This window comes from Neomonachus schauinslandi, chromosome 9 (assembly GCF_002201575.2).
Source record: "Neomonachus schauinslandi chromosome 9, ASM220157v2, whole genome shotgun sequence".
Taxonomy (NCBI): Eukaryota; Metazoa; Chordata; class Mammalia; order Carnivora; family Phocidae; genus Neomonachus; species Neomonachus schauinslandi.
In genome coordinates this window covers 106,527,626-106,548,654 of record NC_058411.1, presented here as the reverse complement: position 1 = coordinate 106,548,654, position 21,029 = coordinate 106,527,626, and positions in this window count along the sequence as shown.

Sequence of the window (21,029 nt, the reverse complement as noted above, 5' to 3'; positions counted from 1 at the left end):
TAGTGTATGTTATTTTTCTAAAGTCTGTCTTACTTGCCTGAGAACCTAGATGCGTATGGGCCCGGGACCTACATGGGTGCATGCCCACGAATGAATGAATCTCCCTGAGCCCACAGCTCAGTCGTGGCCCCAGGAAATGGACCTCAGCTTCCCCTCCCCACAAACCCGCTGGCTTCCAGCCCCTCTCCCAAGACCTTGGAACCTCCCACTGTCTGTTGCCACCTCACCAGCCCCAGAGGCACTGCCTGTCCCTTTTCTGGCACCATCTCCTTGGGAGTGCAGGCTTTCTCAGGAGCCTGGAAAGGAGACTGTTCCAAATCCATTCTCTATTGCCTCTGCAAATATCCCTGAGGAGAGGGAGCCCGAAAGCCCGGCGTCGGTCTCAGAGTGGGAAAGAACTTGATGCAGTAAAGAAAAAACCCAAGATCACATCCTCTCGATCCTTCCACAGAGCAAAAGTAAACACAAATGAGTGTCTCCACACTTTGCCCTGTGCCTGGCAGGTGCCCCGATGTTCTGTTGTTGCTAGAAGCTGCTGTTGAAGTACTGCTTGGGGTCACGAAAGGGACTGTCTTTGGGCGGGACGCCATGGGACCGTCCTTCCCTTCCCAGCCCGTGCTGGCAGCAGAGCCCTAGGAATGAGGCCTGGGTCAGGGTCGGTGTTCCCGGCCACGTTGGCAAGATCCCCACTGGCCCTGAGCTCTTTGCATACTCCCACCGCCGCGTCCTGGGGACATGGGCTGTGAGGTCACCTCTGGCAAAGGCGCGCCCCTCTACATCCTCCTTTTCTTGAGTCAAAGCAACGCATGATTCGGCCTCCAGGGAAAAGGAGTGAAGAGCTCTGGAAACAACCTGAAGGGCACGAGGAGAAGAGGTCAAGCGACCGGGCTGCCGGATGGGGTTGTATGACTCGAGTGGGGACAGATGAAATCTCTGCTCACGGCAATTGACTAGGTCCGTGTCCTCGGATAGGGCTATAAATCTCTTTGAGTCTCAGTTTTCTCATCTGTACAATGAGAATCATAGATCCTAACGCTTGGGTGGTTGTGAAGGTTAAAGTGGACAGTACGGTCCACAAACTGTGTTTGCACTGGTGAGGTAAAAATAGCATGCAGCCGGGAAGCATTCAGAAACGTGTAGAGTGTTTGAAACCACCTGACGTCCAAACACGTGATCTGCGCACTTGCCTCCCTGAACAGGGTGCAGACCAAACTATCGATCTTCACTGGACTGGACATGTATTTTTAAAACCAAAACTAAACACCTGGTCCTTTACCGCCAGCAGTTTGGGCAGTACGGTTGTAAGGAGTCTGGGTACCCGGGACACGCCGTCATGATCCAAGCAGGGCAGTGCTCAGAGTGGACGGGCGTTGGGGGCCAGCGGGTTTGTGGGGAGGGGAAGCTGAGGTCCATGGGGGGGCTCCTTTGCCTCCAGCTGCCCGGGTTGGTCCATTGCAACCTACCCTCCTTTCTCAAGCCTCCTCCAGGCCTGGCCCTGGGCTCTGAGCTAGATCATCCCGTCTGACCCGCGCCTCCAGCTCAGCTCTCACATCCAGCCAGCTGTCGAGCCCTGGATCCCCCACTGCCCTGTGCCACCAGCAGAGCTCAGGTCTTCACGACCATGACCATGACCACGAGGATACCCTGGCCCTCCCCATTCAACTCCACCCTCCACGCTGCCTGCAGAGGGAGTTGTTTTCAATTTATTTAAATAAGCTTTTTATCTGAGGATAGGTTTAGACTGCAGAAAGGGTGCTAAGGTTGCAAAGAGAATTTTCTTTTTCTTTTTTTAAAAAGATTTTATTTATTTGACAAAGAGAGCACAAGAAGAGGGAGAGAGAGGGAGAAGCAGGCTCCCTGCTGAGCAAGGAGCCCGATGTGGGACTCGATCCCAGGACCCTGGGATCATGACCCGGGCCGAAGGCAGCCACCCAGGCGTCCCAAGAATTTTCTTATACCGTCACCCAGCTCCCCCTATCACTAACATCCTAGGAGATATTTGTCACAACCAGTGAACTGACACTGGTACATTACTTACTAGTCACTAAATTCCGTACCTGTCTGGATGTCTTCAGTTGTTCACTGATGTCCTTTTTCTGTTCCAGGTGCCTGTCTACGCTGGCTCATTACATTTAGGTATGGGATCTTCTTAGCCACTTCTGGTCTATGTCAGTTTCTCAGCAGAGAGAGTGTTTGAAAACAAACTTCATGGGGTCTCACTGTGCAATAACCTTCAATGGCTCCCATTGCCAAATTCCATGGCCTTCCATGGTCTGGCCCACTCTACTCACCCTCTTTTTCCATCTGTTGCATTCTCCAACCATCCTAATACCAACCACTAGACAGCTCTGAGTGTGGTGTTGCAGTTAGAATCTTAAGGCCTGAGGGCCAGGAGAGCCTGAGAACATGAGAAGCACAACGTCTTAGCACAACCGTCAGGCACAGTGGCCTGGCAACTCTCCAGGGCTTTATTGCTCCCTTTCCTTCTCAATCTATGAAAACCCTTCTTATCCCTCAAGAACGAGCTTGACTAAAATCTCAGCCTTTCTGACCACCCAAGCGTGGCTGCCCCCCCCCGCCCATGGCTCACTGTTTATACCTCTGTTTAGCACTGATTCTGTTCAACTTCTGTCTTTTCCCCATTACCTATAACCCCCCACAACCAGGGGGTTTGTAGTATAATGGTTAAGCAGGAAGGACTGACTCAGCTATGTTACATTAGATAAATGTCTTAGCTTCTCTGTGACTCAGTCTTCTGATCTTTAAAATGAGGCCCAAAATCTGTATTCACAGGATTGTAGTCAGGGCTTAAGTAAGCAAGCGCATCACATAGTAAATGCTCAGTAAACGGTAATCCATGAACAGTAATTATATTGTCTTTATTATTACCTTTGTATCTGCCCCCACCGTCCCCTCCCCCCTATAAGGGCTGGTGCATAAAAGGCAATCAAGAATGGAATTTTGTGCAAAAGCCCTATCACTCTGCCAAAGTTTTTAGCACTTATAAAGAGGACTCACCACAAACAAAACGAAACAAAACAAAAAAACACAATGCTGAACCCAATGGAATAAATCACAAATGGTGGAATTTCAGGCACTAGCAGAAGAGGTATTTGGGGAAAGACATTTCCTGTCTGTGGTTCTGGAGTCACACCCGTCTGACTGTGAGCCCCGGCCACAGAGCCCGGAGTCTTGCTCCCCTAGCCTTCCTCACCCACGTCACGGCGACGCTGCAGGGACTCATTCCCATGCAGTCGTGTGAGCACTTGTCTCTGGGCAAGATCCCCCAGAAGCCAGCTTTGGGGACTGACACGCAGGCCCTGTTTGGGCAAGCAGGGCTTCCAACCCCCCTAGACGTGCTGCTGTCACATTAGTCGCCAGATGCCAGCACTCAACGGGCCCTTAGACAATATCTCTGTGGACAGACAAGGAGCTCGAGGCCCAGAGAATGGAAAGGGCTTGCCCACTGGAGGTCATCATTCATTTACTTGATCACTCATTCATTCAACAACCACTTGGGGAACATTTTCTCCAAAGCAAATCCAAGGCTGTTGGAGACAAAATGATGAATGTGTTTCCATAGTTAAAAAAAAAAAAGGGGGGGGGGACGCCTGGGTGGCTCAGTCGGTTAAGCGACTGCCTTCAGCTCAGGTCGTGATCCTGGAGTCCCGGGATCGAGTCCCGCATTGGGCTCCCTGCTCAGCGGGGAGTCTGCTTCTCCCTCTGACCCTCCCCCCCTCTCATGCTCTCTCTATCTCATTCTCTCTCTCAAATAAATAAATAAAATCTTTAAAAAAACCCAAAAAACAATTAGCTGAGGCTCAGTGGCATAAGGCAATTCCTAGAATTCTTTCCGGGCAGCCATATCCCCCACGCTGGAGACGCAGTAGCTTGGTTTGCCATGGAAAGCTCAGGAATAGCTCTGGCTAATCTGTATAGAGCCTGAATCCCCCACTGGGTGCCGTTCCTTCCACTTCAAGTTTTGTCTGCGGATCAGCCTCAAATCCAGTTATTCTCTCTTTACTGCTCCCAATCCATTCCCTCCCCTTGCTTGTGCCCTGCGTTGATTTTATTCACCACTCGAACCCTAGCACCTAGAACGGTCCCCAGCACATGGGAGGTGCTACTAAATAGTCGCCAAATGAATGAAAATGCTGTGTAAACTTGAGAGCCCAATATAGACCCCAGGACTAGTGGCATCGTGGTTGGGAGGGTTGCGTGTGATTGGCTTCGGTTGCTGTAGCTACTGGGGTCCGCTTGGGTTTAAACCCCAGCCCAGCTACACAACCAGCTGGGTGGCTTCAGACAAGTCACTTCCCCTCTGTGAGCCTTAGTTTCCTCCTTTGCTTCACAAGATCAAATGAGACAGCACTTCATAAGACACCTGCTTCTTTCTGTGCCCACCACACGGAGGATAAGCTAATAAAACAGTGTGGTTAGGTTTGTCTTTTGTTGTTCAGTTTGTCCTTACATAGGTGGGCAGCTGGGTGTTAGGGAGGGAGAATAGGGATAGGGGATAGACTGTAACAAGGCTCTCCGAAAATTCACTGTTGCCATCAGCCACTGAGATCTTGCAATTATTTGTTACTACAGCATTACCCAGTCTATCCTAACTAACACAGCACCCCCCCCCTCCTTGGGAATCTGATGAAAACCGAGACTGCAAGAAAACTCACATTCACACAAAATTAAGAAGCTTTCAACTTTAATGTCGTAAGATTTCAGCTGTGTTGCTAAGATCCTTGGTGGCCCCACGGCCTCCTCTTCTCAGCCTTGGAAGTGGGGCCACCTGGGTGTGAGTGATGCCGGGTCCGGAGTTGCGATGTGGCGGAGGATGGAGCGAGGCCTAGGGCTGTGCACACGAGTCAGGAGCTGGGGAGAGGGTTTGAGCCCAAGTGTGGTGCTGCTGGGAGGCTTTCTTGAGCCTGAGCTTATTTTCCAGAGCTTTCATGAGCCCAAGCTTGTTGCTTGGATGCTTTCTGCTGCCAGCTACTTTATAGCCCCTCCTAGTGTGACGGCATTTTATGATCAAAAGGCTGTGGAAGGAAGAAGGGGCTTGTTGCTATTGTGAGCAAACACTGCATGAACAATCAGCTCACACTGTCCCAGAGCATGTGACCAATGGCCCAGAGGGAGGGGTGGGGGGCGTTCTGAGGTCCACGGAAACCTCATTTGGGGGGCACCTTTGTAGGTGGGAGCGGGGAGTCATTGCCAAGGCCACATGCCCAGGACAGAGGGTCCCAACCATGGATGGCACTGCGAACAGAGCTTCAGCACCCCGAAGAGTCCACACTCTCAGCCTGAGTCACACTTGGAGCCTCTCCTGGGTCACACATTCCCCTCTGGCTGAATGGCCAAGCTCCTGGGCCAACTGTTGAGTTCAGACAGCTACCCAGGGATGTCTTCTGGCCACTCAAGGGCGTGCACTTTGAGAGTGGATGGTGTGGGGTGAAGGAAGGACCTTGGCCCTGGGACCAGGACTCTTGGTTTAAATCCTGGCCTCACCATCAGCCTCCTATATGACAAGGCTAGGTCACCGCTCTCTGGGCACCTCGCTGTCTGGCTGATGCAGGTGCTCTCCCCAGCCTTGAAGGCAAGGGCCTCATTCAGAGGACTCTCTCCGCTCAGGGTCAAGGTGGCTTCCCGGGAGCCGGCAAGTGTCTAACTGGTGGAGTTCAACCACCTCCTCCTGTCAGATGCTCACAGCTTAGTCCCTGGTCAGGGCCCACAGGAAGCCTGCCTTCACCCCAGTACCTCCCTGCTGGGGGGAGGCCATTCAGTGTAGGAAGAGGAGGCCACTCACCTGCGATCACATCAGCTACAGAAGACCCGGGGTTCTGAGTTAGAGCCTTACACTCAGGAGGATGCAGTGCCTTCTATTAACAAGCAAATGCCCCCAGACAGAGGTGATGGCTCAAGCCTACCAGTTGTGTTCTCCCTCGTGTGAGCTGATCATAGGCCCTTCCCAAGAGCCAGCTGGATAAAAGGGGGAAGGGCATTTGGGTGCCTAGAGGACGGGAACCCATTTGGTGGGAGCGTGGTACCAACAAGGCTAACAGTAAACATTTGACATCACATACTCTGTGCCAGGCCCTGTTCTAAGCAATAGATCCAAACACAGACACTGATTGACTCATGTAATCCTGACAATAGCCCTACAGCACGGTGTTATCACACCATTTTACAATGAGGGAACTGAGGCATGGAAAGGCCCCATATGCTGGCCTTTGCCCTCCAGATCCACCCTCCACCTTTCTCTCCACTGCCCTTGCCCTCAGAGGCTCATCTCCAGCGGAACAAGCCCTCTGCAGGACCCCTGGGGCTGCCCCATCCTCCACGGTTTCCCTTAGCCCTGCGCACACCTCTGGAAGTCGCCCCTACTGCAAGCTCCGCTCAGAGAAACCCTGTGACGGGCTGTCTGTTCCCTGCGCTCAAAATCACTCATCTAGTTAGAGGCAGGGGCTGTGGGCGACAGGAGCCTCTGGTCAGCAGAGGCCAGCCGTACATCAGGGTCTGTAGAATGGAATGCTGCCGGCGCGGGCCCTGGCGTCCTCATCCAAGCGAACATGGCACGTCAGGTGCACTGGGCTCCGCGAGAGGCTCTTACCAAGTGCGGTTCGCAGCCGTGAGACTAACCAAGGGTCCGGAACATCGCTGCCCCTCCTCTAGCGCTCAGCCCTGCAGACTGAGATGACAGCCACCACCTCCCGCACCACTTAGCTTCTCTCTCACCACCAGGACCCCCGAGCGTGTGTACGTCAGTCCTTGGAAATGATGAAACCCCTGCTTCACAGAGGAGCATGTGGGGATGCTGCAAGGTGGTGCAGACCCACAAGGGGAGGAACGGTTACTACGGAGCTTTCCTGGAGGTCAGGGACGCGGGCCGGGAGTTCTGTGGAAGGCATCCGGTCCACCACCCTGCCTCTGGCACCCTTTTCTGAACCAGCCAGCAAGCGGGGTCAGCCATCTGACTCTCCAAGCTTGAAACCACCTCAAGAAGCCCCCTGGCCAGCCCAAGTGAGCCCATACATAGCACTCCCTTCCTCGTCCAGCCTCAGAGCAGGGATGGAGTTTCCCCCAAAGTTGCACCCAGTCTTCTGAATGGGAGCCCCCTGCCAGGGCTCGGGGTTGTCTCTATAGTCTGTGGATGAGACGATACACCCCTGAAACATACGGACATGGTCTAAGCACCAGGGGGACGGCCACAGCGAGTTCTGCTGCTTGTTCCTACCTCACTGGAGCACGGCAGAAGGCGGGGAAACAAGATGGGCCTTCGCGCCATTCAGCCCAGTCTCCTCGCTGGCAGGGGGGGATACTGAGGCCTCGAGAGGGACACGACTTGCACCAGGCCCCCGGCTCCCAGGCCACTGGTCTTTCTCTGGCACCCAGCTGCCAGGGGTAGGCCCTCGGCTCTAGGCAGGCAGGCTGATGATTTCCACTCCAAAAGCCAAACGTGAGGTTGGCAGGAGGGGTCGGATCTCCTCGTCCTCACCACCACCCACATTCCAAGGCTCCTCTGTCGGAAGCTTTCTTTGGAAGCTAAATGCTGGTAATTGGGAGAAGTTGGAGTGACTCATGTACCAAATGCTGTTTTTGTTTTTTCCTTTTTCTTAAAAATCTCAGCTATGGGCTATTTTTATTTCAGGGCCAGATTCAATTTCATCATTTTCCTTCTCCCTTCCTGGGGTTCTTTGCCTGCTGGCCATAGGAACGGCGGGCCCCCTCCAGAGCTGTCATGAAGATGTTGGCTGGATGACCAGGGGGGTGATGGAGGGGTGCGTGGGCCACCGCAGTGGCCTCAGTTAGGGTAGCGCTGAGCTCTTCCACACCCCACGCCTCACTCCCAGGCCAGCCCGGGATGCCCGCCTCACCTGCCCCATGCTGTTCCTGTCCTCAACTGCCCCCTCAGTCCCCAACACTGAGTCTTCTGGGGACCCAGACCTGCAGCTCCTCACTCAGGCCCTGTCTTGGTGCCCCTCCCCCCAAAAGCATCCTCCACAGGCCCTGTCCTGCTGCCCCTCAGGCCCGTCCTCCCCTAACCTCCCTGCCTTGAGTCTCATCATTTGTGACCAACCTCCACAGGGCTACCAAAGCCCCTCCTTTAATTTTTAGTGTTTATTTAATTATGGTACCACACACACATTATTTTAGAAGGTAGTGCTAAGACTCCAAACACCGTCGCCCTCTGCCCCTACCCTAGGGTTGCTCTCCCTAGGGCAGCAGCTTGTCATTCTTTCAGCTCTTTCTTCTGGTTTTGACTGTCAGATTTTTTTTTTAAATATTTTATTTATTTATTTGACAGAGAGAGACACAGCGAGAGAGGGAACACAAGCAGGGGAAGTGGGAGAGGGAGAAGCAGGCTTCCTGCGGAACAGGGAGCCCGGTGCGGGACTCGATCCCAGGACCCTAGGATCATGACCTGAGCTGAAGGCAGACGCTTAACGACTGAGCCACCCAGGCGCCCTTGACTGTCAGATTTTTAAAGAGAAATAGATGTGCATTTATCCTGCAGTTCCTTGAACTATTTGTTTTCGGCAGAATCTCTTGGCTTCTTGCCTCGGGAGTTGGAGATTTAACACTTTGACCTGTGACTCTCCAACTTCCTTGCTCCAGTATTTTCTTTTCTTTTTTTTTTTTTAAGATTTTATTTATTTATTTGACAAAGAGAGAGACAGCGAGAGAGGGAACACAAGCAGGGGGAGTGGGAGAGGGAGAAGCAGGGTTCCTGTGGAACAGGGAGCCTGATGCGGGGCTCGATCCCAGGACCGTAGGATCATGACCTGAGCCAAAGGCAGACGCTTAACGACTGAGCCACCGAGGCGCCTGCTCCCGTATTTTCAAAAAGCACAGTTTTTTAGTTGCATCAGTAGGTAGTGTTGCTATTATGATACCTCTGTAGAAGTTGTTCCTGATGGGTCAGGTAGTGACTGCGTTTACTTCCTTTGGCATCTAGCTGTTTCCCCCGGAGTTCGTCCCTGAGACCCCGGACCTCGGGGTGCCTGCCCTGGACTCCATGCTGGCTTTCCTCTAACTGCCTCTCTCTGGAAGGACTCCTTCCCTCTAGACCATGCTTTGGGTTCCTGGGAGTGCAGAATTCTCTGGTTCAATGGCCCCATGCCCATTTCCAGGGAGTCTTCTTTGGAACTCTCTCTCCAAGGAGGGTCCACACTGCTGGGCACACACCCCTAGCCCCTGGGGGTGGCCAAGAAGTGGATGCTTTCTGGAGGGTTGCAGATGGAACATGGACATGAAGGCAGCATGTCTACCCACACATGCACTCACATGGCAGGATGTGGAGGCAGGACTCAGCCAGTGGCAGGATTAGATTTAATAATGACTTTCTTCCTGTCCCCCACCCCCACCCACTCCTGTTTACTTGGTTTTTCTATATTCCCATAGCCATTTCTTCATAGTGTTCCAAATGTTCATCAATACCCATCAAATGTTCATCAATAATTTTACCAAATGCTCCAAGACCTCCAGTCATCTAATCCATCCATTCTTTTTCCCCCTCTTGAGTGAAGAACTAAAGAAGAAACACTTAACCACCTTCTGGGTGCAGGCCACATGCCGGGTGCTGGGGGAATGCACAATGAGCAAGGCACAGTGCCTGTCCTTCTGGAGCCTGCGATCTAGAAATTTGGGCTTGGAGGCAGATTACTGAATACTATGCAGGTCCAGGCACCCATGATGCCTGGGGGGGGCGGGACCCAGATAGCCAGACAAAGACAGACAGGTGAGGCCCAGGGTGTGATGTTTCCGTCTAACAGATCCATAAACTTCTTAATGGGAGATTCATTCAAAGAAATTGAATGAGAGAAACATAAAACCAGTGAGAGATAGAAACAAGTTGTTTATGGAACCCTGGGGGTGACTCAGAGCACAGTTTGAAAACCACCTCTCTAGGCTATTATACCAAAAGTGTTTATAGCCAAATGCCTTTTTGCAACTCTAAGTGCCAAATAGGGATCTCACTTGTTGCTACTTGCTCCACACATGAGTTGAAATTAAGCCAAGGGTTTCATTCTGCCAGGCGGGGGAGGGGGGGACAGAGGTCTCCTACTTCTTCCTTAATTCAAAGCCTTATTTTTTTAAAAAAATTATTTATTTAGTTATTTAGAGAGAGAGTGAGTGCATGTGGGAGCAGGGGGAGGGGTAGAGGGAGCGGGACAGAATGTCAAACAGGCTACACACTGAGTGCGGAGCCCGATGCTGGGCTCAATCCCACGATGGTGAGACCATGACCTGAGCCGAAACCGAGAGTCAGGTGCCTAACCGACTGAGCCACCCAGGCGCCCCTCTACCTTAATTCAAAGCAGTGTATGTTTCACAGTCCACGTGAAGGCAGCACCATGCTGAGGAATGTTTGATTCAAGGGAGCTGGCTCCTGGGCTCCTTGAATCGTATCAGGGAGACAATTGCCTACTCCGAAGCCATCAGGCACCCCTGTCTGTCTGGCTCTCAACCCCACATCCATGTGACACTTGTTACACATTTAGGGAGCTCCAGTGTGTGCAGTTTCTTTGTCAAGTGTTTGGAGCTACAGTGGTGACCCTGACACTCATCTTGGGGCTCAGTAAAGGAGAGAAGTCACATGCTACAAGAGAGGTGCTGGTCAGGTGTTATGGGAGCTCAGGGGTGGGAGAAACCCCCCCCCTTCTGAAGGGATCAGCAGAGGTGTCCTGTAGGAGATGGTACTCAAGCTGATCTGTGACAGCTGGTGGGACCTGGGGACTGCAAAGGAGCCTATCTCAGACCAAGCCTCTGGTTGGGAAAGCTCCTCGTGGCCAGAGCATAGGTGGGGTGGAAGCGAGTAGAGCAGTGGTGAAATACACGCCCCCCAAAGCTGCCCTGAACCCAGCCTCGTCTGCACAGCACTAGCTCCTATGTGTCTGTGTCACCTAGGTCCCTTTTCCAGCATTTTCCATGTGTACATCTCATCCTATCAACTCTAGCATGAGCACCTCTGGGGACGGTGCTATTTCCATTCGGGGAGCAGGTAGCTCCAGGAAGAAGGCGTGCAATAAACACTTGCTCACTTCAACTCACTCATCCAATGGATGTTTATTGAGCACTTACAGGCCCTGTTCTAGGCAGTGCGATATAGAAGTAAGGAGAAGGGACGGTACCCTGCCCTGTGGCACTGACACTTGAGTGAGAAGCTGCAGACACAGGCTCTTTCATGGCTGGCCAGAAAATCATTCCCCAACTTACCCTGAAGATAAAGAAAAACAAAGCTGGGCCTGGGTTCGAACCTCAGCTCCCTGCTTAGCTGTGAGATTTGGGGAAAGCTGTGTTACCTCCCCGAGCTTGTATCCTTGGATGGTGTTCATAATCCTACCCCACAATGTCAGTGTGGAGCTAAAATGGAGCAATCTGGAAAAGCGTCCAACGCGGCGCCTGGGCCAAGTAGTGGCTCTGTTTTATAGATATGAGTCCCTTTCTCTTCCCCACTTCGAGGCCTCAGCTTTAGAATGACCAGTTCAGGCCAGATGATCCACTTACAAAGGCTCCAGTTGTAACATGTTCTGATTCCAAAAACCCGAAAAGGCGGGGGGCAGTGGGAGGGCGTGTGTAGTCTTCTCTGCAGTAAATCAGAGCCTGTATGAAGTCACCTCGCCTCCCTGGCATTCGTCAGGTTTCCCTTTGTGTGCCATGAGGCTCAGGACCTGCCAACCCCCTAAGCCACAATGACTGCTTCTCCATGTGTAAATGGCTTTACCATCCTCGTGCTACTTAGCCATCCCCTTGCAAATCCCACGGGGAAGAAAACAGCCCCTTCTTATGCAACCCTGTCTGGAGAGACAGACAGCAAATGAGCACAGCTAAAAATATTTCATTTTAAAGTGTGTGATGGGGGGCTGAGAAGGAGGGGCTGGGGGAAGGTGGGTCACATTCCCAAATGCTCTGGATTCTTCTTATCTGCGCTTTACTGGGAATGCAAGAAATAAGAACCAAGAGTAGGGGTTCTGGCCATACTGAATCCATCCTGTGGTGCTTTCAATCCAGGATTCTGAAATGTCCCCCTTGTCCTCCTTCCTAGGTCATGCGTCCAGCCTCAAGGTGGTGTCCCAGGCCTCAGTGATGACCACTGCCGATGCCCCGCCCAAATTCTCCCAGCTTCTCCAGCTTCTCCCTGCTATTGGCTGGCATCCATGACCTTCTGTGAGTTGCTCTTGGACCCTGGAACAGCCTCCCCATCGGGAGGGCTGGATGGGCCAGAGTGGATCCCCACCCTCTGGCCCCACAGCCGATGACTGGTCGTGTGGGAGGACAGAGGTGTAATTCTCACTTCAGAGCCCCCCTGGGACCAGGTTTCCTCCTGCAACTGACCCAGCTTGGTTTCTTCCCCCGGCGTATCCTACAGCACCCACTCCCTTACCAGTTCTCCATGGGAGCACACCCTTGGCCAGCCCACGGCATCTGACTCCTTGGTTCGGAGTCTGCTTCTGGGAGAAGCCCACCTCTGAAGCCCTTCTTCCAGGAGCCCATCCTGGCTCCAGACGAGCTATCTCTTCTGCACTTTCCTATGGACCCCTTCTCTGGTGGTCAGCAGCCAGCATTTAAATGTTCCCTTTCCTCGTGCTCTCATCCTCTTCTCTAGTCACTGGCGCAACGATTCTCAGATTGTGACACCAGAATGACCCAGGCTTCGTAAGAGGGAAGAGGTCTGCGTTTTGATCAGCCTGCCCTACTCCTCAGGTTATTCTCGTGCACGCTATATTCTCAGAACCTCTGCCTAGAAGATTCTTGGAGTATTCCTTATCTCTGTTGCCAGACCACAAGCTCCTTGTAAGAGAATAACTATTTTCTTCCATTTTGTGCAAAATGCTTTGAAATGTATCAAGCCATTTTATCCTCCCAACCACACCATGTGCTAAAAAAAAAAAAAAAAAAAAGTGGTTATATCATTCTCATTGTAAAAACAAACAAACAAACAAACAAACAAACAAGACTCAGGAAATTAAACGGGGGGGGGGGGCTAGAAAAGATTCAAGTATGGAATGTGTACTCTGGATGACCTTTGAGGCCCCTCTAACTATGACCTTTTAGTGTATTATGTTTTAAATTTCTCTAGGACTCTACCCAAGTTAATCAACTGGTTAAGGATGGAGAAGGGGAACAAAGATTTATGTGCATGATCTCTTTAAGTACATCAATGAGATTTTATTATTACTACATCTACTTATATAATAGATAAATAAATATTTCTATAAGTAGATAATAAAACAGGCTCAAAGTAGTTAAATGAAATGATAATCATGGCACTTTTTTAAGTGCCAGTGATAGAAACCTCACTGAAATTAGCATAAATAAAAAAGGATACTTATTGCAGTATCTGGCTTCAGGTCTGGCTGGATCTAGGAACTCTAACAATATCAGGTTATTGCTTCTCCCATGTGCCTAGGGAAGAAGAGCCCAAGCAGTTCCCATGTCATTCTTAGAGTCATGGTCCCAGAGGAAAAGAAAGTGCCCTTTATGATAGCTCTTGGGGTAAAAAAAAAAAAAGAAAGAAAAAGAAGGCATAAAGAAGACTCTAATTGGTCCTGCCAAAGGTCAAGGTCTTAGTAAGTAGTTAAGCTGAGATTTGAACCCAGGTCTTTTGTCTTGATGCCAAGGGTTGGTTGTTTTACACCAGAGCGTTTGCGATCCAGAGTACTCAGCCCGTACCAGAGGCACTGTCATGGTCAACATCAGCAACCATGGCAGCTGTTATATCCATAGGGCATCTTTAACTTTTCCAGTTACTTTGACCAACACGTCTTTCCCACATCCCCAGAAAACTGCAAGACATGTAGACTAACAGTAGATTCATACGCTGTTTTGAGAACCAATGTACCCAGTTTCCCCCATGTAACATCTTGTAAAACCATACTACAGTATCACAACCAGGATACTGACATTGATACAATCTAAAGACAGATCATTCCCACAAGGATCTCCCATGGTGCCCTTGACAGCCACATATGTCTCTTTCCTGTCCCCATCTCCTCCTTAACCCTGGCACCACTGGAGAGCCGCAGGTTCTCTCTTTCCATAATTTTGTCATTTAAGGAATATCATATAAATACAATCCCACAGCATGTAACCTTTGGGGATTGGCTTTTCTCACTCAGCATGATTTCTGGAAATTCGGCACAGTTGCTGCATGCATCAGTAGCTCATTTCCTTTTATTGCTGAGTAGCATGCCATGGTGTGGACGTTCCACAGTTTGCTTAACCATTCACCTGTCAAAGGACAGCTCAGTTGGTTCCAGGTTTTGACTATTACAAATAAAACTCTTCTTAATGTTCGTGTTCAGGTTTCTATGGGAACATAAAAGTCTTCATTTCTCTGGAGCAAATGCCCAGGAGTGCGATTGCTGGGTCATATGGTAGTTGCATGTTTGGTTTTTAAAGAAACTGCCAAACTGTTTGCCCGAGTAGCTGTACCTTTCTACATTCCCACCAGCAATGAGAGTGAACCAGTCTCTGAGCACTGACATTATTTTTTAATTTAGCCATCCTGAACCTCGTGACATCTCATTGTAGAATTTCAATTTGCGTTACCTTAATGGCTAATCATGATGAACATCTCCTTCGGTGCTTATTTATCATCTGCATATCCTCCCAGTAAAATGTCTGGACACGTCTTTTGTCCTTTCCCTAATTGGATTGTTTGGATTTTTTACTGTTGAGTTTTGGAAACTCGGTAGATATTCTAAATACTAGCTCTTTGTCAGTTATGTGGTTTGCAAATAGTTTCCCTCTGTCTGTAGCTTGTTTTCTATCCACAGGGTGTAACAAGGTATTTTTCAGAATAAAAATTTTTAATTTTGATGAGGCCCAACTTATAAATTTTTCCTTTTATGGCTCATTTTTTTTTTTTTGGTGTCAAGTCTAAGAACTCTGTCTAGCCCTACATCACAAAGATTTTCCTCTCTGTTTTTTTCTGAAAGTTTTATAGTTTTACATTTTGCATTAAAGTCTGTCATCTATTTTGGATTAATTTTGTACAAGGTGTGAGATTTGGATCAGGTTCATCTTTCTCCCTACGGTTGTGCGATTATACCAGCACCATTTGTTGAAAAAGCCATTTTTTTCTGTTGAATTGCTTTTGCACCTTTGTCAAAAATAAGTGAGGTACATTTGTGTGGGTCTATTTCTGAGTTTTCTATCTGTTCTGTAGATCTACATGTCTATCCCTCCACCAATACCACACAATCTTGATTGCTGTAGCTATTTAGTAAGTCTTGACACTGTGTAGACTGATTTCTCCCAATTTATTTTTCTTTCCTTTTTTTTTTTTTTTTTTTTTTTTTTTAAGTAGGCTCCATGCCCAGCATGGAGCCCAATACGGGGCTTGAACTCATGACCCTGAGATCTAGACCTGAGCTGAGATCAAGAGTCGGATGCTTAGCCAACTGAGCCCCCCAGGTGCCCCTTATTTTTCTTTTTAAAAATGATTTAAGCTTTTCTAGTTCTTTTGTCTTTCTATGGGAATTTTAGAATAGTCTTATCTATATCTACAAAGTACCTACCTGAGATTTTGGTAGGAATTGCATTAAATCTATATATTAATTTGGGGAGAACAGACCTCTTTACTCTATCAAGTCTTCAACCCACAAACCAAATACACAAACAGCACTTTTATAAAGCTTTAAAAAAAAGCCACACTAAAGCTAAACACACATATTGGGTAAATACATTTTTTTAAAGTAAGAGAACCATGAATACAAGTTTCAGAACACTGGTTATCTCAGCAGGGGGAGGCAGGAAAATGGGATGGGAGAAATAATTTACCAGTCCCCTATTTCCTGGTATTGGGTGGTAGGTTCAAGGGTGTTTATTAAACACCTACATTTAAAAAACAGACAATGACTACAGCAATGATAATGAGCATATGTCATGAACTATACAGACGTATCCACGCTGTGCAAATCTTACACAATTTGAGCGGGGAGAGAACCTCCAAGAAAAAAAATATACCAAATACAAATATAAAATCAGGTATAAAAGTGAATTTTTTCAGAATTAGAAATCACAAATGAGAATTTTAAAAATATGGCAAATAACACAAACATCAAATCCAGAAGAATACCATAATGTTATTATTATGGACAATAACTGACAACTACCACACCTCAACCTACCCCCTATATTTTAACATTTCTGACTGCGTCCTCTTTGATTACCTTCTTACGCAATAAGGATTTTATAAAATCCTTTTCTAAAGAGGGGAAAGAAAGATAATTCAGTTCTCTCTCTGGCATGGGTTATCAAAATGCGTTTTGTGCTGTTGATTGGAAAAGTCGGCTTCATAGCTTGTTACTGGTAATATCACACATAAAACTTCCCCTGAAGTTTCTTGCTTATATTCCCTTGAAATTTCTTGCTTACCTGGTGCTTTATGCCTATAGGCACCTGGCCCAGCTCAGCCCAGTCATCACCGTCACCCTCACCTGCCGGATAGGTACCCACGGAGTAGGGTAACAGTAAAGTCTGCAACTTAGTGCTGTCTCCTTCAGATTCTTCTCCGTGGGCTTTCAGAGCAGGGCCCACACTCTCAATGACACCCCCCAGGGGAGCTCTAAGGCTGGGGGGTGGAAATGACCCAGGTTCATGGACATCCTGCACTCCTAGCAAAGAACACCTAGCCTCGAAAGTGTCCAACGGGGTCCCTGAAGCTTCGCCTGCATTAGCCCCACTGTCCAGCCCCCTCTGGAACCAAGGCTGCCTCTCAGGGGTCACTAATAACGTGATCCTCCAGCCCTGAAGCAGTGGAGGGGGCGGGGAAATTCCAGCTTGACTACATAAGCTAGGGCACAAGAGAGGCAAGACCAATGGCCTCCCCCTGTGTTTAGTGCTTGGCTATCGTTAGTCATTTACTCAACAAAAATTTAGCAAGCAGCTACTACGTGCCAGGCTCTGTGCTAGGCTCTGGGGTACTACGGTGGACCTGCGCTGGGGAGCTCCCCTACAGAGAAGAGGGAATCAGTGTAAATCTGGGCACATCTCCTTCAGGGTTTGGTGTCCCCAACTCTGGCCTTCTGGGGCCCCTGCTCTTACTCCATCAAGCTACCACGGGTCTGTTCCATGCACACTGGGTATGTTGGTTCATCTGTTTCTGCGTCCCAGGATGGGTGGACTGGAAGGCAGGTGCTGAAGGAGCTGGGTGAAGGAAGTAGAAATGGAGCATTAGTGCTGCCTTACACGCAGACCCAGACCCGTGGGATTTCATCGCCGTCTCCCCAGGAAGTTGGCCACACCCCAAGTGGATCTCCCTCCCGTCCACCCCCTGGACTACAGGGAATCCCAGTGCAGGAAGCAGGGAGAAGTCTCCTGAGGGGAGAAGGAGGGTGAAAGAAGCAGCTGCATCTGGTCTTTGGGACTCAGCTCTCTGCACACTCATGACTTCATTCTCTGTGAGTGACCGTGGCGCCAGCCCAGCAGCATCTTCCGGGTGAGTGGAGGGAAGGCTGCATATCCAGAAAGTTCAGTATGGACTCCCAGCCCTTTCGGTCACTGCAAAACCTCTGTGCTCGCCAGGTGTGATCTTGCATTAGAGCATAAGCTCCAAGAAGGCCAGGGCTGGTCCTCACTCCCACTGAGCATCTAGGACAATTCCCCAGGATATAGCGGTACAAGATAAATATTTATCGAAGGATGGAGGGAAAGATTACACTAAGAAAATACAATGAACATGAAATTGTATTGTCAAACTGACACAGCACTAGGCTAGTAACTTTGGTTAAAATGACTTCCCGACCATAAAGAATCTGACCTCAAAAATGTGTTTTCCATTCTTCGGGAGGACCAAGGCCAACTGGGTGCTATTTGAAGAGCTCTCTCCCTCGTTGATACTATTATTACTAACTCACTGAAAAGTTCAGTTGGGGACTGGGAGAAGTGGAGAGCTGAACCGGCGGCAGAGATTGTCGAAGATGTTCTGCTCAGAAAGCAGCACATCCTCTCCCCTCTTTTAACCACTATATTTCGGATGTCCCAACCAACGCCCCGAGCAGCCTTTGTAGCACCGACCTCATCCCCACCCCACACCGAACAATCTTGATGTAACAAAGGAAGGAGGGTGGCTGTGTGTAGGTGTGTGTGAGTGTGTATGTGAATGTGTGTGTGCGCGTGTGTGATTACGTGAGTCTGTACATGACATCCCGGGCCCCTGTCAGGTGCTCAGCACACATGTTTCGCTTGTGTCTCTGGGGAGCCTGGAGCCAGGCCCTCCACTCTGTCATGTCCCATTTGTCAGGAGAGGGGCCAGTGCCCCACGTTCAGTGGACGTGGAATCACATAGGGATGAGCCAAACCTACAAATTTTCTGCTCGGAGGCTTCCCAGCCCTGTCTAGGTTGCCTGGACCCACATTGAAACTTCATCTCTCTGTATACCCAGCTTTATAGTTCACTTACCGAATTATCAGGCTCATACTTCCTCACCTTGACATTCACTTCCCTCTCCTTCTTCCCACATACCCAATCTACAGCTACTATCTGTCTACAGACTGTCAGTCTACTGCATGCGTCCTGGCCCCCTCTAGTCTGACATAAGATGCAATCTGATCTTGACACAGTCCCTAATCATCTTCAGAGTCCCCATATCCCCCATCCCTCCTCTACCCTTGGACATCGCCTTCATGACATCCTCATGGGTCACCTTTACCTGTTATGTCTCAACCCCACATCTCACTGCATGTTATCCCTCCAAAAGAGAGCTAGCATCACTCACTGGCTGCTGTTGTCTCCTTTCTTCTTCTGTGTTCCTGCGGGCTTATGCCTTTTCCACTAGAAAGTAAGTTCTATGAGGACAGGGTTTTGGTCTGTTTTCTTCACCAAAGTATCCCCAGTGTCAGGCATAAGGTAGGCACTCAATAAATACTATTGAGCACAAATAAATGCATGGTATGTTTGAGCAACTGGCCAGTGAATTTGGAGCTAGCTCAGTTCATCAGCTTCTGAGGCATTTTTGGAAAACCTAGTAGCTCCAGAAATGATATTACTAAAGCCCCAGGAAAGGAACATTCTACCATTACATGGTAAACAGCTTTCTCTTGTCAAAGGAAAAAAAAACACACCACTTCTGTCCTCCCCACCACCAACCCTGTTGAGAATTCTACCCTTTTTTAGACAAATCCACTCGGGGAGTAAGAGCATTAGAATGTGCAAGGGGTCTCACTTTTGCTAGGTGCTTGTCCAGTGCCCCAGAACTGTGGTTTGCAATTTTAACTGCACATCTTAATTCCCAAGAAGTTTGCTTAAAATGTTATTCCTGGACCCTTTTCTCCGGGACTTGGTTTTAGTAGGTCTGGGATGAAGCCCAGAATCTGCATTTTTCACAATCTCCTGGGACAACTTAGAGGCAAGTGGCTCTCACATCTCATGTTGAGAGACTATATCATAGAGTTTATTATAGCAAATTAAAATTCAGCTGAGCTCAGTCAGATAAGATCTGACACAAAAGAGATTGAGGGGTGTTGGTTGATGAACCCAATATGGCGGCCTCAGACACTTTATGAGCCACAGCTGGGAAAGGGCAAATATAAAATCTGAAAGAACAGACAGACATACAGCCAGGAATAAACGCAAAAGCATGATGTGGGATTCTTGACAAAGCCGAAGACCAGGATAAGCTGAGGGATAATTCTTAAAGGAAATTGATGTCAGTATTGAGGACTTGTCCTATGAAGGACAGTATGGGCTTCAGAAGTAGAGGGATTTCTGCACTGACAGCGTTTGGGCCGTGGGATTATACCTGCACATAACTACATTGGATTCGAACACACACACTTTCTGAGGATGCACATCTGTGTCTTTCCCATGTTTAAAATGGACTAAACCATCCACAGTCCTCAAATCTTTTTCTCGGAAACTTTTGAGACTTCCACCCTGAGCTCCTGGGCCATAGAAGTTTGGCACCAGGAAGATTCAGTCTTTGCTTCCCCAACTCTACAAATATTGATTGGACACTTGCCTTGTGCCAAGCAGGGTACTAGGCACTGAGGAGGATACAGGAGTGTGTGAAATCAGACAAGCTCCCTGCTCTCGTGGAGGAGACAGACATTATTAACCAAATAGCCGCAAAGACAAACATACAATGCACCATGACTCTGCTGTGATGGGAGGGTCCGTAGTGCTATGAGGGGGTACCCTGAATGACTGGGATTGAGCTGGACTTGGGGACACAGGGAGTGAGGTCTGAGGATAAGCAGGTGTTATCAGGTAACAGACAAAGAACAGCACTCCAGAACAGCATGTACAAAGGTCCTGCGGTGGGAGGGTGTGTGGCCATGGGGAACTGAAGGCAGGCTGGTGTGGCCTGGGCAGTGACAAAGGTAGAAAACCAGAGGGTAAGTGGGAAGACCAGACAGGGCTTCGGAGTGTGAAAGTGACAATTCCCCGAAAGCAGTAAGGAGCCATTGACTGGTTTTAAAGAGGGGGACCTGGAAGTGTTGTAACACATTTACATTTCAGAAAGGGGACTCTGGCTTCCTGTGAGAAAGAGACAAGATTATCTGGGATGCAGATATTCCTGCTGGGAGATGACTGCATGGTCCAGAGCCGTCACCAGCAGAGATAAAGGGGACAAATGCTAAGGTCTTTTAAGAATGAATCCCAGGCCTTCATTAGCCCGAGTCCTCAGCCTCTGCGGCAGGGCACTGGGGTTCAGGAAAGGATGCTCAGCTCTTTGGCCCAGCTGAGAACAAAATGGGCCCTGGAAGTTGCAAGCAGTCCCCTGCTTTCTCTTCCTAAGGACCATGTCCTCTTCGGTTGAGCTCAGGCATTTTGCAAAATGGAGAGGGATGGGGGAAGGTGAAGAAGGGAGGCAAGTTCTTTAATTTCTGGGCCATTTTCCCATTTTTTGTGGGAAAGTCCCCTGCACTTATCTGCACAGATTGTCAGATTGTCTGGCAGAAAGCCCAGCTGGGGCCCTTTGGGGAGAAGAAATGCATGATTCAGCCAGTAGGGTGGAGTCAGAAAGGTCTGCAATTAATGAGGGATGCTGGGGGTGAGGAATGAGGAGTGAGGGGTCCGGGTT